Source organism: Loxodonta africana, chromosome 2, assembly GCF_030014295.1.
Source record: "Loxodonta africana isolate mLoxAfr1 chromosome 2, mLoxAfr1.hap2, whole genome shotgun sequence".
Lineage (NCBI taxonomy): Eukaryota > Metazoa > Chordata > Mammalia > Proboscidea > Elephantidae > Loxodonta > Loxodonta africana.
This window is the reverse complement of record NC_087343.1, coordinates 225,601,287-225,617,933: the sequence shown is the minus strand read 5'-3', so window position 1 is coordinate 225,617,933 and position 16,647 is coordinate 225,601,287. Positions and strand designations below refer to the sequence as shown.

The 16,647-nt window shown below is 44.1% G+C and overlaps 1 long non-coding RNA gene across 1 annotated transcript; it reads right to left on the bottom strand.

The window, feature by feature from the left end:
- Window positions 1-11,652: 11,652 nt before the first annotated feature.
- Window positions 11,653-15,874, bottom strand: LOC135230399 (uncharacterized). The gene is made up of 3 exons (XR_010321076.1): window positions 13,917-15,874; window positions 13,111-13,191; window positions 11,653-12,494 (listed from the first exon to the last, which is right to left on the bottom strand). It is a non-coding gene; the product is annotated as an uncharacterized LOC135230399 (long non-coding RNA).
- Window positions 15,875-16,647: the final 773 nt, after the last annotated feature.

The window sequence follows — 16,647 nt, the reverse complement described above, 5'->3', positions numbered from 1 at the left end:
TGAACGTTTACAAATCAAGTCAGAATGTCACATATAAGTTTATATACACCTTACTCCCTACTCCCACTTGCTCTCCCCCTAATGAGTCAGCCCTTCCAGTCTCTCCTTTTATGACATTTTTGCCAGCTTCCAACTCTCTCTATCTTCCCATGCCCCCTCCAGACAGGAGATGCCAACACAGTCTCAAGTGTCCACCTGATACAAGTAGCTCACTCTTCATCAGCATCTCCTACCCACTGTCCAGTCCCTTTCGTGTCTGATGAGTTGTCTTCGGGAATGGTTCCTGTCCTGGGCCAACAGAAGGTTTGGGGACCATGACCGCCGGGATTCCTCTAGTCTCAGTCAGACCATTAAGTATGGTCTTTTTGTGAGAATTTGGGGTCTGCATCCCACTGATCTCCTGCTCCCTCAGGGGTTCTCTTTTGTGCTCCCTGTCAGGGCAGTCATCGGTTGTGGCCGAACAAAACATAACTTTTAATTGCATGCAAGTTTCTTGTGGAAGGAAATTAAGTTTGGAGTAACTTTTACAAATGAAATCAAGTAAATGTATGGGTGAAATCTACCACCCATTCGTCAGTTTGTCAAGCAGCAGTGGCCTGCATGTTGCTGTGGTGCTGGAAGCTATGCCACCAGTATTTCAAATACCACCAGGATCACCCATGATAGACAGGTTTCAGCAGAGCTTCCAGATTAAGTCAGACTAGAAAGAAAGGCCTGGTGATCTACTTCCAAAAATTAGCCAGTGAAAACCTTATAGATCACAACAGAACATTGTTCAATTTACTTGCTTTGGACCTGTCATTAAAAAAACAAAACCTGTCATTAGGAGGGATCAATTGCCAGAGTAAGACATCGTGTTTAATAAAGCAGAGGGCCAGCAAGGTCAAGGGAGACCCTCAGAGAGCTGGATTGGCAAAATAGCCACAAAGGCGGACTCCAACATACTGGTGATTATGAGGATGATGCAGGAGTGACCAATGTTTCTTTCTGTTGTACGTAAGGTCAGTATGAGTTGGAGTCAACTCACAAGCAGGTATTTATTTACCTACCTATCTATTAAATAGTTTAGCATGAACATAGATGTTAACTATGTGGGTGTGTCTTGTGGTACAGTGCATCATAGCTGTGTAAGGCAGCCAGAATCAGAGTTTGTGGCAGCTGAAGCATGTGGAGCTAAGGAGCTAAGCAGGGCTGGGGAGCCAGAGCCTATGTGGGGTTCTCCCAAAGTCCTTGGCCTGAGCCAGTCTAAGCATGCATAGGATGAGACGACACGGGGCTTACCAGGTAGTGGCTAGAATAGAGTTGACAATAGGTCAATGAGTGCTTGGAAAAGACCTTGTTAATACTTCATCAACACCCAGGGCATTCAGCCGAGACTCTAAATTGAGACCCATCCCATCAGGGATCAGCAAACGTTATCATAAAAACCAGATAAGTATTTTTTATTTTCAGCTTTGTGGTCCACTAACAGTTTCTGTCTCACATTTTGCTGTGGGTTTTGTTTTTTTTATTGTTGTTGATTTGTCACTTAGGAGACCCCATGTGATACAGAGTAGAACTGCTTCATAGGGTTTTCTTGGCTATAATCTTAACGGAAGCAAATCACCAGGCCTGTTTCTTCCGCAGTGCTGCTGGGTGGGTTCGAACCTCCAGCCTTTTGGTTACCAGCCAAGTGCAAACTATTTGTGCCACACAGGAACCTTGTTTTTTTGTTTTTTCAACAACCTTTTATAAATATAAAAACCATTCTTAGCTCAAGAGCACATAAAACAGGCCACAGCTATATTTGGCCCATGAGCCACAGCTTGCTGACCTCTACCCTAAAGTAAGGCCTATTCCAGACCTGCCTTAACAAAGCCCAAAGCAAAACCTTGGCAAAATCTGTGATGGAGATAGACTAGATGCTGAGTACTGACAAGTTAGAGGGACTTGGGAAACACTGCACTTTTCACAGATCCAAACCAATGAAGTGTAAAACTAAGCCTACACAAGTTTAAGGTGATAGAAATGTAACTGAACTTCCAACTAGAACAAATATCAAGACTTCAGAGGAAGATAAGAATTTATAGTCTCTATGACTTTTTTTTTTTTTTATGACTTATCACCAATGTCCAGTATACAGAAAAAAATTAGAAAATCACAAAGAAACAGGAAAATGTAAACTATGGTCAAGATAAAAGCAATCAATAGAAACCAACCTGAAAATGACCCAGATGTTATATTCAGCAGACAAAGACTACAAAGCAACTATAATAAATATGTTCAAAGAACTAAATGAAAATATGGTCTAAATGAGTAAAGGGATAGAGAATCACAGCAGAGAACTGTAATCTAAAAAAAAAAAAAATCAAATGGAATTCTAGGACTGAAAAGTACAATAGCTGAAATGAAAATTTTACCGGATTGGCTTAGCAGCAAACTGGAGATAGCAGGAGTCAGTGACCTTGAAGACAGATAAATAAAAATGTTTCTACCTGAAGAAGAGAAAAAAGATTGAAGAAAAATGAACAAGCTCCCAGAGACCTATGGAACCATATAAAATGGCCTAACACATGTATAATGGGAGTCCTAGAAAGAGAAGAGAATGAATATAGGGGCAGAAAAATATCTGAAAAAAAAAAAACCAAAAATTTCACAAATCTGATGAAAAACATTTATATGTCAAGAACTCCGCAACACCTGAGTAGGATACATACAAAGAAAATCACGTGTCATACACAGGGACATTACAGTCAAACTGCTGAAAGCCACAGATAAAAAGAAAATCTTGAAAGCGGCCAGCAAAGAAAGACACATTACCTTCAGGGGAACAACGCTAAGAATTCTACTGACTTCTCATCAGAAACAATGGAGGGTAGAAAACAATGGGATAACATCTTTAAAGTGCTGAAAGAAAAAAAATCCTGTCAACCAAAACTATATATCCAGCAAAAATATTCTTCAAAAATTAGGGTGAAAGAATGATACTTTCAAATAAACTGAATCTGAGAGAATTTGTGTCCAGCAGGCACAAAAAAAAAAAAAAAAATGCTAAAGCACATTCTTCAGGGTGAAAGGAAATAATACCAGATGGAAACTTAGATCTACAGGAAGAAAAAGATAACTATGGAATGATAAATAGGTGGGTAAATATAAAATATTATACCTTCTTCTTCTCTTCATTTACTTAAAAGACAAGAAAACAAAAACATAACTTCATACAGTATATCTGACTCCTAGGGCTGCCATAAAAAATTCCACAGATGGGGTTGCTTAAAACTAAATTACTCTCTCACGGTTTTGGAGGCCAGAAGTCTATAATCAAAGGGTCATGTTCGCTCTGAAGGCTCTACAGGAAGATCGTTTTTTGCCTCTTTCCAGCATTCTCGTGGTTGCCAGCAATCCTGGGCATTTCTTGGCTTATAGCTGCATCACTCCAATTTCTGCCTCCATCTTCACATTGTGGATTGTTGATTCTGAGTCCAAGTAAAATAAAACCCTTGACAACGTCAGCCTTTTCTCTGTTTATCATGATGTTGCTTATTGGTCAAGTTGTGAGGATTTTTGTTTTCTTTATGTTGAGTTGTAAACCATACTGAAGGCTGTGGTCTTTGATCTTCATCAGTACGTGGTGCTTCAAGTCCTCTTCACCTTCAGCAAGGAAGGTTGTGTCATCTGCATGTCATAGATTGTTAATGAGTCTTCCATGATGCCACATTTTTCTTCATATAGTCCATCTTATTGGATTCTTTGTTCAGCATACAGATTGAGTGAATGTGGTGAAAAGATACAGCCCTGACACACACACTTCTTGATTTTAAACCATGTAGTATCCCCTTGCTCTGTTTGAACAACTGCCTCTTGGCCTATATACAGGTTCCACATGAGCACAATTAAGTATTCTAACAATGTTATCCATAATTTGTTATAATCCACACAGTTGAATGCCTCTGCATAGTCAATGAAACACAGATAAACATCTTTCTGGTGGTCTCTGCTTTCAGCCAAGATCCATCTGGCATCAGCAATGATATCCTTCATTCCACATCCTCTTCAGAATCTGGCTTGAATTCCAGGCAGTTCCCTGTCAAAGTACTGCTGCAACCACTTTTGAATGATTTTCAGCATAATTTTACTTGTGTTTAGTATTAATGATATCGTTGGATAATTTCCACGTTCTGTTGGATCACCTTTCTTTGGAATGGGCCAAATATGGATCTCTTCCAGTCAGTTGGCCAGGTAGCTTTCTTCCAAATTTCTGGGCATAGACGAGTGAGCACCTCTAGGGCTGAAACGTGTCAATTGGTATTCCATCAGTTCCTGCAGCCGTGTTTTTCTCCAATGCCTCAAGTGCAGCTTGGACTTCTTCCCTCAATACCATTGGTTCCTGATCATATACTACCTCCTGAAATGGTTGAATGTCAACCAATTATTTTTGGTACAGTGACTCTGTGTATTCTTTCCATCTTCTTTTGATGCATCTTGCATCATTCAAAATTTTTCCGTTAGAATCCTTCAAAATTGCAACTCGAGGCTTAAATTTTTTCTTAAGTTCTTTTTGCTTGAGAAGTGCTGAGCATGTTCTTCCCTTTTGGTTTTTTTTAACTCCAAGTCTTTGCACATTTCATTATAAATTTTTACTTTGTCTTCTTTAGCCACCCTTTGAAATCTTCTGTTCAGCTCTTTTACTTCATTATTTCTTCCATTCGCGTTTGCCATTCTATGTTCAAGAGCAAGTTTCAGGGTCTCTTCTGACATCTTTTTTGGTCTTTTCTTTTTTTTTTCTGTCTTTGTAATGAACTTTTGCTAATCTACGGTGATGTAAATCACACCAATGTTTATCAGGGTTGGGGTGGCCTTGGGGATTCTGATGGGAGTGGCATGTGGGATCTTTCTGGGGTGATAGAAACATTCTATTTTTCATTGGGGTAGTGGTTACAAGGGTGATTATATTTGTCAAAAGTCATCCAGTTACACTCTGGCTACATTTTTTTTTAATGCAATTATCTCTCAATAACACTGAAAATTAAAAAAAAAAAAAAAAACCACAGGAAGAAAAAAAAACAGTAAATTAAGAGTAAAAAAAAATAAATTCAGAGTGCTAAGTGGAAAATATAGAAATGATAAGATATGTGGGTTGGAGAACAAGTACTGTGGGGAGTCAGAAATGAAGAGACTCTGGATTCCTGGGTATTTGTAGGAATATTGCCACCTGCTCCTGTAAGTCCTGTGGTTCCCAGGTACCACAGTGGACTCAGAAATACTAAGCCCCATGTCTTAGTCATCTAGTGCTGCCGTAACAGAAATACCACAAATGGTTGTCTTTAACAAAGAGAAATTCATTTTCTCACAGTCTAGTACATTACAAGTCCAAATTCAGGATGTTCTGCAGGCGGAGGCTTTCTGTCTCTGTAGGCTCTGGAGGAAGGTCTTTGTCCTCAATCTTCCCCTGGTCAAGGAGCTTCTCAGGTGCAAAGGACGCACTCTGCTCCTGGTTCTGCTTTCTTGGTGGTATGAGGTCCCCAACTCTCTGCTTGCTTCCCTTTCCTTTTATCTCTTGAGAGATAAAAGGCGGTGCAGGCCATACCCCAGAGAAACTCCATTTACCTTGAATCAGGGAGGTGACCTGAGTAAGGCTCGTGTTACAATCCCACCCTAATCCTCTTAACATAAAAATACAATCACAAAATGGAGGACAACCACACAATACTGGGAATCATGGCCTAACCAAGGTGACACATATTTTTGGGGGGACACAATTCAATCCATGACACCACAAGTCCCTGGAAGCTGGGCTGCAGGTCCGCATCAGCTTCCCATGGAGGTGGCATTTGCTTCCAGGGCAGGCCTCATAGAGCCGAAAGCATGACCAGACCTCCAGAGCTTGGCCAGCACATTCCAGGGCCTCTGGCCCAAGTTAAAACAATAGGTGAAACGACAGCTGTAAATCGGCTTTGGTTCCAACTAGAATGCTCAGCCACATGAGGCCACACAGTGTCATAGAAGTAAGCCTCAGATTTGAGGCATAATCTGAATTGTTGATTGCCAGATCTCCAAGTTCAGGGCAGAATAAGAGCCCTCCTAGCAGGCAAGTCAGGTCCCAACAGCAAGCCACGAAGTGGGAAGGAAGCCCTTGTTATCCTCCATTAGTTCTTAGGACCTTCATTCCCAAAGTGCTGTGGTATTAAACTGGTGAGAGACAGAGAAAAGAGAGGTGAAGAAGATGGTAGACATCACTGACCACAGTCCTGCAGGAGGGTCAGGGAGCCAGCATTCGGGAGACCTAGAGTTTAATCTTCTACAGCTTTCCTAGGGGAAATCTTTAAACTGCCAGGTTTTTAAAATTATCACTATAACTTTTGCACTGTTGGCATCTTAAACCATTTTTACAATTTGTTAAATGTTTTTTTCTCTGTGTTCAGAGAGCTCCTCCAAAATCTGACTTTGCCTGAAACAGTAAATTCACCAAACAAGCCTCTATCTGAGTGTATGTATACGCACACACATGCGAGTATACACTCACATACACACAAGCATGTGCATATACTTATGCATGCACGCGTGTATATGCATATATAGATGTCCGTGGGGATACACATTGTCTTAGGCTGGGTTCTCTAGAGAAGTAAAACCAGTAAAGTGTATAAATATATATATAAAACAAAACAAAACCCGTTGCCATCAAGTTGATTCCAACTCATAGCAACCCTATAGGACAGAGTAGAACTGCTCCATAGAGTTTCCAAGGAGCACCTGGTAGATTCCAATTGCCGACCTTTTGGTTAGCAGCCATAGCTCTTAACCACTACGCCACCAGGGTTTCCAAAAATATATGTATATAGAGAGAGTTTTATATCAAGGAAATAGCTCACACAGTTGTAGAGCCTGTAATGTTCCAAGTTGGTGGGTCAGGATAGAGGCTTCACCTGATTCATGTAGCTGCAGGGGCTGGCAAACCTAAGATCCGCAGGTCAGAGAGTGGGGCTGTTCACAGGGTGTTAAGACTGATGAATCCCAAGATCGGCAGGAAAGCCCGCAGATAAACTGCTAGCTCAAGTCCCAAGAGCCAGAGGTCAGATGAACAGGAGCCAGCTGCAGCATCCAGAATAAGCAAAAGCCCCTGAGCCCTTTCCGAACATCCGCCCACACTCAATGCAGGCCATATGCCCAAGGAAACCCCCTTTCAACTGATTGGCTACTCATAGCAGATCCCATCATGGGGGTGATCGCCTATCAAATCTCAACAGGGAAGAGATCACAACATTATACGACTGCCAAAACACTGAGACTCATGACCCCACCAAGATGACACACAATCTTAACCATCACAGTCCGCCCCTTGTCATCTTGGCACCTGTATAAAAAAAAAAAAAAAAAACTCCTTAAATCATAATAATCACTGAATAAAGACCATTATAAAGACATACTTGGGCCTTCTGGAATTAGTGTCAGTTCAGAACCAGTATCCAGTAATTCCCAAAGTCTGATTATTTCCTTTTCCCCAATGAACAGTCACTCTTGTAAAAGGTGGTATATCCCTTTGGGGAAGGCTGGGAGAAAGATTAACAGTATATGTTTTTGGCAGTGTATTAGAGTCCTTCCTCAAGGGGACCTGGCCTCCCCTTCAATCAAAGGGTTGTGGGTCTGTAAACTTGCTCAAGTCTGGGAATTGATTAAGGGGCCAGGACTCTCTATTCTGGTGACTTGAGTCAGACTGTCGTTCACTTGAACTAGAATTCATCCGCTTGTACAGATCAAGTAAATATTTAGTCAATTTCCTGTCTATTTCACTCCCAGGGACACCATGACTAAGTAGCCAATGTCATAAGTCCATACAAGTCAGACTTTACTGACTTTGACTCTTTTGTCCGTTACTGTAACCATACCCACCTTGTCTTTGTCGATTGAGTGCTGCCACTTGGCCCCTGCCGCCATAGGCTCCAATCAGCTCCATTGTAGTTAGATGTTTTAGTTCAGTTAGGGCAGTTCCCACTATCAAATCTGACTGCACACTTATTCTGATTTTAAACCATGTAGTATACCCTTACTCTGAACAACTGCTTCTTAATTCATGTCCAAATTCTGCATGAGCACAATCAAGTGTTCTGGAATTCCCATTCTTTGCAACGTTTTCTGTAAGGAGGTGTAAGTCAAAATTACAATGAGATACCGCCTCACACCATTAGAATGGCAATGATAAAACAAACAAACAAACAAACAACAACAAAAAAAAAAACAGAAAACAACAGGTTTTGACAAAGTTATAGAGAAACCGGAACCCTCATCCGTTGCCGGTGGGAATGTAAAATGGTACAGTCACTGTGGAAAACAGTTTGGCAGTTCCTCAAAAAGTTGCACATAGAACTACCATATGACTCAGCAATCCCAATCCTAGATCTATACCCAGAAGAAGTGAAGGCAAGAATGCAAACTTACACACCAATATTCATTGCAGCACCTTTCACAATACCAAAAGGTGGAAGCAACCAAAATGTTCATCAACAGATGAATGGATAAACAAAATGCAGTACATAAGTACAACGGAATATTACTCAGCCGTAAAGAAAGATGAAGTCCTGATGCACGCCACAACATGGACGAACCTTGAAAACATGCTGAGCAAAATAAGCCAGTCACAAAAGGACAAATACTGAATGATCTCATTTCTATGAAATAAGGAAGTATACAGAAACTAAAGATTACTCATGGTTACCAGGGTGGAAAGGAGGAGGAAAGGGGAAGTTTTTTTGCTTAGGGAGTGTCTTAGTCACCTAGTGCTGCTATAACAGAAATACCACAAGCAGATGGCTTTAACAAAGAAAGATTTATCCTCTCACAGTCTAGTAGGTTATAAGTCCAAATTCAGGATGTCAGCTCCAGGAGACAGCTTTCTCTCTCTGTCAGCTGTGGAGGAAGGTCCTTGTCATCAATCTTCCCCTGAACTAGGGTATTCCAGTTGAATGTGATCCCAAGCATAAAGGGGCAAGAGGCTTGCGCTCAGTGCTGGAGACCCACCCCAACAGACACTAGCTGAGTGACTTTGAGATGGTCATGGCACTTTGCTGTCTTAGGTTGAGTTCCCTAGAAGCAGAGTCTGAATGGGGGTTCTTGTGCAGGTGATTCGTTGGGGAAACGCTCTCAGGAGAGATCTGTAAGAGAGAAGCAGAATGTGGTGGGGGAGAAGCCCGGCCAGGATGCAGCTTCGGGAGGTCTAGCCTTAACCTGAGCCCTGGGGAGCTCTGTAGCACATATTTTACTGTCTGGAGGTGAGGGAGCTGGGCAGTTACCCCTCCCATCCTCCTATCCTCCCACCCCTCCCCCATCAGGCAGTCCTTGGCCATCATCTTCTGGGACATCTCCAGGTGAAGCAGGGAAGGTGTAAGCTATTGGTTGCGAGATGGGGGCGCTGACCCTGTAAAAGGGATCTGGGTGGGGCACCGGTAGCACTTGCTACATCATTGCTTTCTCTTACTGTAAAAAGGACATGGAGACCTAATTCATGGATTGTCACAAAGATAAAATGAGATAATGAATAGAAAAGTGCTTATTAAACTGTAAAATGATATATAAATGTAAATGCCATGTTTACAACAAAAGCAGCTATCTTGGCATTTCTGTATGCTAAAGGTATTGCAAAAACTCCCAAATGGCATAAATATACTACTGGGTAGTATATTTATGGGACCTCCCCAAATCTCCTTTCTGTTATAGGCTTACTCATGTTAAAATGCAAGAGAGACTATTTATAGGATGGCAACTCTGACAGCTAGTAAACAGTGGAAAGAAGATCAACACTTTTCTCTCCTCTCTCACCAGAACTGAAAGAACCAGAATGATGCCAAGTAAGGGAAACAGAGGAATTGATTATGACCTCAAAGGACCATGAGGACTGAGTGTATTTGTATCCCAGGGCCACCATAAAAAGTACCACAAAATGGGTGGCTTCAAACAACAGAAATTTATTCTCTCATAGCCCTTGGGTGGTACAAATTGTTCATGCACTCAGCTACCAACTTGAAAGGTTCAAGTCCACCCAGAGGTGCCTCCAAAGAAAGGCCTGGCAATCTTCTTCCCCCCAAATCAGCCATTGAAACCCTAGGGAGCATGATTCTACTCCGACATACGTAGGGTTGCCTGAACGCCTTCCCTTCCACAGTCTGTGCCACCCTCGCAGAGCCAGGCCACCTGCCCAAGTAAACCTGAGGGTGGGGACATCCCACCCTGCAGGGTATGGCATCAACCATTGGGCTTGGGGAGAGAAGAAGGTGGTGGAGGGGCCCAACCAATTCCCGGTCTCAGGAGGTGGCCCAAAAGCCCAGCCACCTAGGCCAACGCCCAGTTTCTGGTTGCTTAAGGCCCCAAGAGTGTCACTGTACCACCGCCATCTTTTGTGGAGGCAGCATCACAGCAGTGGGACTGGAGATTTGAGGGTGTTGGGGAGAGCTTGAAATCACCTTGCGGGGTGGAAATGGTGTGGAAAAGGCCAGGCAAGGTAGAGACAGTCCATTTTGTGGATTGAATTGTGTCCCCTAAAAAGGTATGTTGCAGTCTTAATCCCTGGTACCTGTGAACGTGAACTTGTTGGGGGGAAATAGAGTCTTTTTTTGCAGACGTTTTCAGTTAAATTAACAAATTCATATGGGAGTAGGGTGGGTCCTAACACTAATCCCTTCCGAGTGGTATTTTATAAAATAGCAGGACAGACAAGGAAACAAACAGCCACACGCAGGGAAGAACAGCATGTGAGGCTCTGCCCACAAGCCAAGGAACACCAAGAATCACCCAGGGCTATAGAAGCTGAAAGAGACAAAGAAGGATCTTCCCCCAGAGCTGACAGACAGAGCATGGACAACACCCTGATTTGGACTCCCAGACTCTCAAACTGTGAGAAAATAAATTTCTGTTCTTTAAAGCCAGCCACTTTGTGGTATTTGTGGCAGATGCAGGAAACCAAGACAGTCCAGGTGAGGCAGGAGACCATGAGGGGTTGGTGGCTTTTCTCCATCAATCAGGGCCTGGAGATGGCTCAGAGAGGGTGGGCAGGGGTCTACCTTGGGGCAGGGTTTTTCAGACCAAAGTAACAGGGTGAGGATGGTGAGAAGCTGAGGCCCCAGTGCTAGATTGGGGTGAGGGGGCGGGGGGGCGTCACCAGCCTTGAAGTCTCCGTGAAATATGGAACAGATGTGGGGGAGAGTGTATGAGCAAGTGCTCACATGGTGTTATGGATTGAATTGTGTCCCCCCAAAATGTGTGTCAACTTGGCTAGTCCATGATTTCCAGTGTTGTGTGATTATCCACCATTCTGTCATCTGATATGATTTTGCTATGTGTTGCAAATCCTACCTCTATGATGTTAAGGAAGTAGGATTAGCAGCAGTTATCTTAATGAGGCAGCACTCAATCTACAAGATTAGGTTGTGTCTTAAATCCATCTCTTTCGAGACATAAAAGAGAGAAGCAAGCATAGAGACAGGGGGACTTCATACAACCCAGAAACAAGAGGCAGGAGAATAGCTCGTTCTTTGGACCTGGGGTCCCTGCACTGAGAAGATCCTTGACCAGGGAAGATTGATGACAAGGACCTTCACCCAGAGCTGACAAGAGAGAAAGCCTTCACCTGGAGCTTGCACCCTGAATCTGGACTTCTAGCCTCCTAGACTGTGAGAGAATAAATTTCTGTTTGTTAAAGCAATCCACTTGTGGCATTTCTGTTATGGCAACACTAGATAACTAAGACATATGGGGTGCTGCAGGGCAGGGTAACCCATGGCATGTTGACTACAGGGCATGCAACCTTGGCCACTCCGAGGCCCACTCCAGCCCTGCCACAGCCCACTGCCCAGAGGTAAGTGGACCCCAAGAGCGGCTGGTCCACAGTACCCAGGGACCCTTGACCTAGCATGAGAGGCTGCCTGCTGCCAGATTCCAGAGGATGCAGAGATGATGGCACTGTGGGACACTGGAGGTAGGGGTGGCCCCTTGGTGACAGACATGCAGAGAGACAGAGTGGGACTTCACCCATTCGCTCCTCTGGCCAGTCCCTGCTGCACCCCTGGACACGAGGGTCTCTTCTTTCCTGCTCACAATGCACCTTCGGCCCCAGGATCAGGGCAGCCTCTGGCCCTGAAGCCCAGGCAAGAAATGGCCCAGCAGGGTCACAGTGCTACTCCATTCAGGCCATCTCTGGTTCCTATCAGTGTAAGGAGCCTGGTCAAAGCTTCCAGAAGCCAGGGCAGAGCCAGGCCGTGGTCCTGCCTCATGCCCAACTCTTCCCAGGGTGTTCCACCTGCCCCCCTCAGGTGTCCCTGACCACTCAGAGGAGTGTGTGCCTCCTCAGAGGGGGCCCACCTTGCACCTTGCCTCACGGGTGAATGGGTCCATCTTGCAGTCCACATTGAATCCAACCACGCATGGCAGAAACTTAAACATCCTTTACTGTGTGTTTAACAAGGTCAGTCTCAGCAGGTACTCAAGGGATCTGTGATCTTGAAGACAGAGCAACATAGTTGTTCAATCTGAAGAAAAATGATCAAAGAAAAATGAACAGAGCTCCCAAAGACCTATTAGACAATATGTTGTTGTCATCATTGTGTGCCGTCAAGTTGATTCTGACTCATAGTCACGCTATAGGGCACAGTAGATCTGCCTGATAGGGTTTCTTAGGCTGTAATCTTTACAGAAGCAGATTGTCATATCTTTTTCCCATGGCGTGGCTTGCAGGCTTGAACCTCCAATCTTTTGGTTAGCTGCTGAGTGTTTAACCACTGAGACAATATAAAATGGCCTAACGCACGTGTAATAGGAGTCCCAGAAGGCAAAGAAAGTGAGAATAGAGCAGAGAAAAAGAATATTTGAAAAATAATGACCACAAATTTCACATAGGGCTGGGCTGGTGCTGTGGATTTTATCTCAGTCTTGTACATGGACCCAGCTCAGAACCTGGCACTGTACCCACACCCCTCAGGAAAGAGCATCCAAATACTGGGCTGCTCAGCCTCCAAAGGTAGTGAGTTCCCTGCCACTGGAGGGGATCAAGCTGAGGCTGAGCAGCCTCTTAGCAAGGGTGTGTTAAAGGGAACGTAGCAAATATAAGAACATTTAACTGTATGTGGAATCACCAAAATTACTTACCTTGTACTCGCTCTGAGACTTGTTGAATTCCTGTGAGTCATGGGTCTATTGGAATTCTGAATTCACGGGATGTTACAAACACTGTATGTGAACGGGCAACAGGGAATGATGGACGTAATTGTTGCACTCATCTCTTCTGATCCCAGGCATGCCCCATTGTCCCCCTGGACCTCCCCTACAAACGCCAGTTCCAAGGTAAAACTAAGAAATCAAGCTGGCAACTGCAGAGCATTCAACCAAGTGTGAGGCCCTTCTGAGAGACAGTTCCTGTGCAATTGCCCGGGGCGCATGCCTACAAAGCTGGTCCTATCTGGGTGTTTTTACTTAGCAGAATACTTTGGGCTCCAAGGGGATTTAAAATGTGGGGCTGACATCAGGGATTGTAAGATGTGACTGTCAGACCAGGAGGGCTTCTGTCAGCAACATAGCCAGACCATAAAACCTAGCAAACTTTCAAAGCATTTCTAAGCTGGAGTTTCTAAGCCCTTCCCAGCCCCTAATCCTGAAATCATTTGGCTGGAAGGGGTTTTGCAACCCTTAGAGTGCTCTAGCTCCAGAGTTTCTAGATCAAGGGCTGGTGAAAAGCAAGCAAACCTACCCTCAGGAATCACTCAGAGCTTTTTACTTGATAACTGGCAATAATTATTGTGTGTGTGTGTGTGTGTGCATTTCAATGTATGTTGACATTCAAACTTTTCCCTGCTCTGCCCTGGGATGCCCCAAGTTGCCTCCCCCCACAACTTAGAGGGCGAACTTCTGGCAAACCCATCCACGGCCCCAATCCACACCACCCCAGAGAGGCTTACCTAGGGGGCTGCTGCCCTGTGCCAGCATCTCTTCCATTACATTCACCTCTAACCTGCCTGTTGCCACGTCAGGTCACGTCCTCCTGTCCTGGCCCCCTTGGTGTTCTGTTGACAAATCCTGCTCTCTGATCCAAGCCAAGTGTCTTAGTTTCCTGGTGCTGCCATAAAAAAAATACCACAAATCAGGTGACTTTAAGGACAGAAATTCATTGTCTCCCAGTTCTGGAGGCCAGAAGTCCAAATTCAGGGCATTGACAGAGCTATGCTCTCTCTGTGTCATTTCTAGGGGAAGATTCTTCCTTGTCTCCTTCAGCTTCTGGCTTGTAGACGGATCCTCACATTCTGTCTTCTCCAAGTGACCCTCTCTCCGTGTCTTTACACCTTTTTATAAGACGCCACTCAGAAGGGATTAGGACTAGGACCCATCCTACTGCAGTATGCCTTCACTAATATCTTCAAGCAAAACCCAGTTTCCCTAAGCAAGGTCACATCCATAGGTACAGGGGTTAGGACTTCAACATATTTTGGGAGGACACAATTCAACCTATAACACCAAGGAATCAAAACCCAGATACTCAGAGGACACAGACACTGCCTTAGTTGTCTAGGGCTGCCATAACAGAAATACCATAAGGGGGTGCCTTTAAAAAGCAGACATTTATTGTCTCATGGCCCAGGAGGCCAGTCATCCGAATGCAGGGCATGGCTCTATGGGGAAGCTCTTCCTGGTCCCTTTCAGATTCTAGTAGCTGCCATCAATTCTTGGTGCTCCTGGGCTGCTGTCTCCATTGCTTGCCTTCCTTCTTCCCCTGTGTGTGTCTCTGTGTCTATTCTGCTCTTTTTATAAGGCAGAAGTGATTAGGTTTAGGACCCACCCTACTCTGGGATGACCTCATTAACATAACAAAAGAAAGCCTCTATTTCCAAACAGGGTCACCTCCACAGGTACAGGGGCCAGGACTTCAGTGTATATTTGGGGGGAGGGGGGACATAATTCAATCTGCAACAGACACTAACCATTCTCCTTCAGAGAGATGTAGGCATGGAATCCTGGCTCCACTGTCCAGTTCTGCATGGATGCACATTTTTGGGGGCAGGGGGTGGCACAGCTCCATTCCCGGCCATGTCCAGCAAATGGGCAGTGAGGGCTGTCCTGTGCAACATCCCCCTGAGGAGGCTAACAATAGACATTTTCTATAGGAATTTAGAAAATGCTTGAATTCAGCACGAACATTGGTTTGGCAATTCCTTTTAATGATGATGAAAATGAAGCTATTCCTGTGAATCAATGCCCATTTTCAGATCCTGTTCTCATGAGACAGCATTTGGTTTTTGATAAGTTGCTGGAATGTGAGCCCAAATGGTCTTTCCTGGTAGCCCATTACATCGTCTCCAGGCTGCGGAGATCCTGTTAAATTATGTATGGGGATATTGCATCTGCTGGATCTAAAGAGAGGTGCAGCTGGGTTTGCTCTGCCCCACTGCCCAGCCCCCCTCCTCAGATGCTGGGGCAGTTGAAGGGGAAGCCAGCTACTTGGAGATTGCTAAGGTTGGGTAAGCTCAAGAAAATCACTCCCTTTTAAAATTATTCTCGAAGGCATGCATTTCACAAATTATTCTGCTTTCTTTTATCCTCCTACCTTACTAAGCAATACAGGCACAAACTGAAAAATGACTGAGTATTTTTGGGATACTTCTACAAACATGGAAACCCTGGTGGCGTAGTGGTTAAGTGCTACAGCTGCTAACCAAAGGGTTGGCAGTTCAAATCCACCAGGACTCCTTGGAAACTCTATGGGGGCAGTTCTACTCTGTCCTATAGGGTTGCTATAAGTTGGAATCGACTCGATGGCACTGGGTTTTTTTTTTTTTCCTATACACTCCTGAAACAAGCAGTTTATTTAATGGAATATTGTTGTTAGCTGCCGTTCAGTTGTTTCCAACTGATGGGTGCTCCAACTCACCGTGACCTTATTATAATAGAATAAAACAGTGCCCAGTCCTGCACCATCTTCATGATCATTGGAATGTCTGAGTCTACTGTGGTGACTACTGGCAATCCATCTCATTGAGGGTTTTCCTTGTTTTCGCTGACTTTCCGTTTTACCAACCATGATGTCCTTTTCCGGGGATTGGTCTTTCCTGATGATGAGTCCAAGGTAAGCAAGCTGAAATCTTGCCTTCCTGGCTTCTAAGGAGCATTTTGGTTATATTTCATTTAAGACTGACTTGTTTGTTCCCCTGACAGTCCTCAATATAGTCAATATTCTTTGCCAATACCACAGTTTAAGTGCATTCATTCTTCTGTATTCGCTGTTTTTCATTATTCAGCTTTTGCATGCTTATGACGTGATTGATTTCGCTGCCATATTACATTTAAGTCCTTATTTTGAAGTCGAGCAAACACTACGGTTATAGCGAAATAATTCACTTTTCAGCATATTGTGTTGTTTTGGGTTGATCCCGTCATGGAATCCCAGAGCTTCAGGCCATGTCTCATGTCATATAGGACAATACACAGTGGGATGAGGGGTGCTTTCCTTCAAATGGAAAATCCTAACTGCTTGTCCCAGTATGTTCCTAACATGTGCTTCCTTTTCAGCGTATGCGAAAGCCCCATGCACAGTGATTAGAATTGTAGGAACTTAATAAATGTTCAGGAGTGCCTGGGTAGTGCAAATAGTTAACAATCCTGGCTGCTAACTGAAAGGTTGAAGGTTCAAGTCCACCC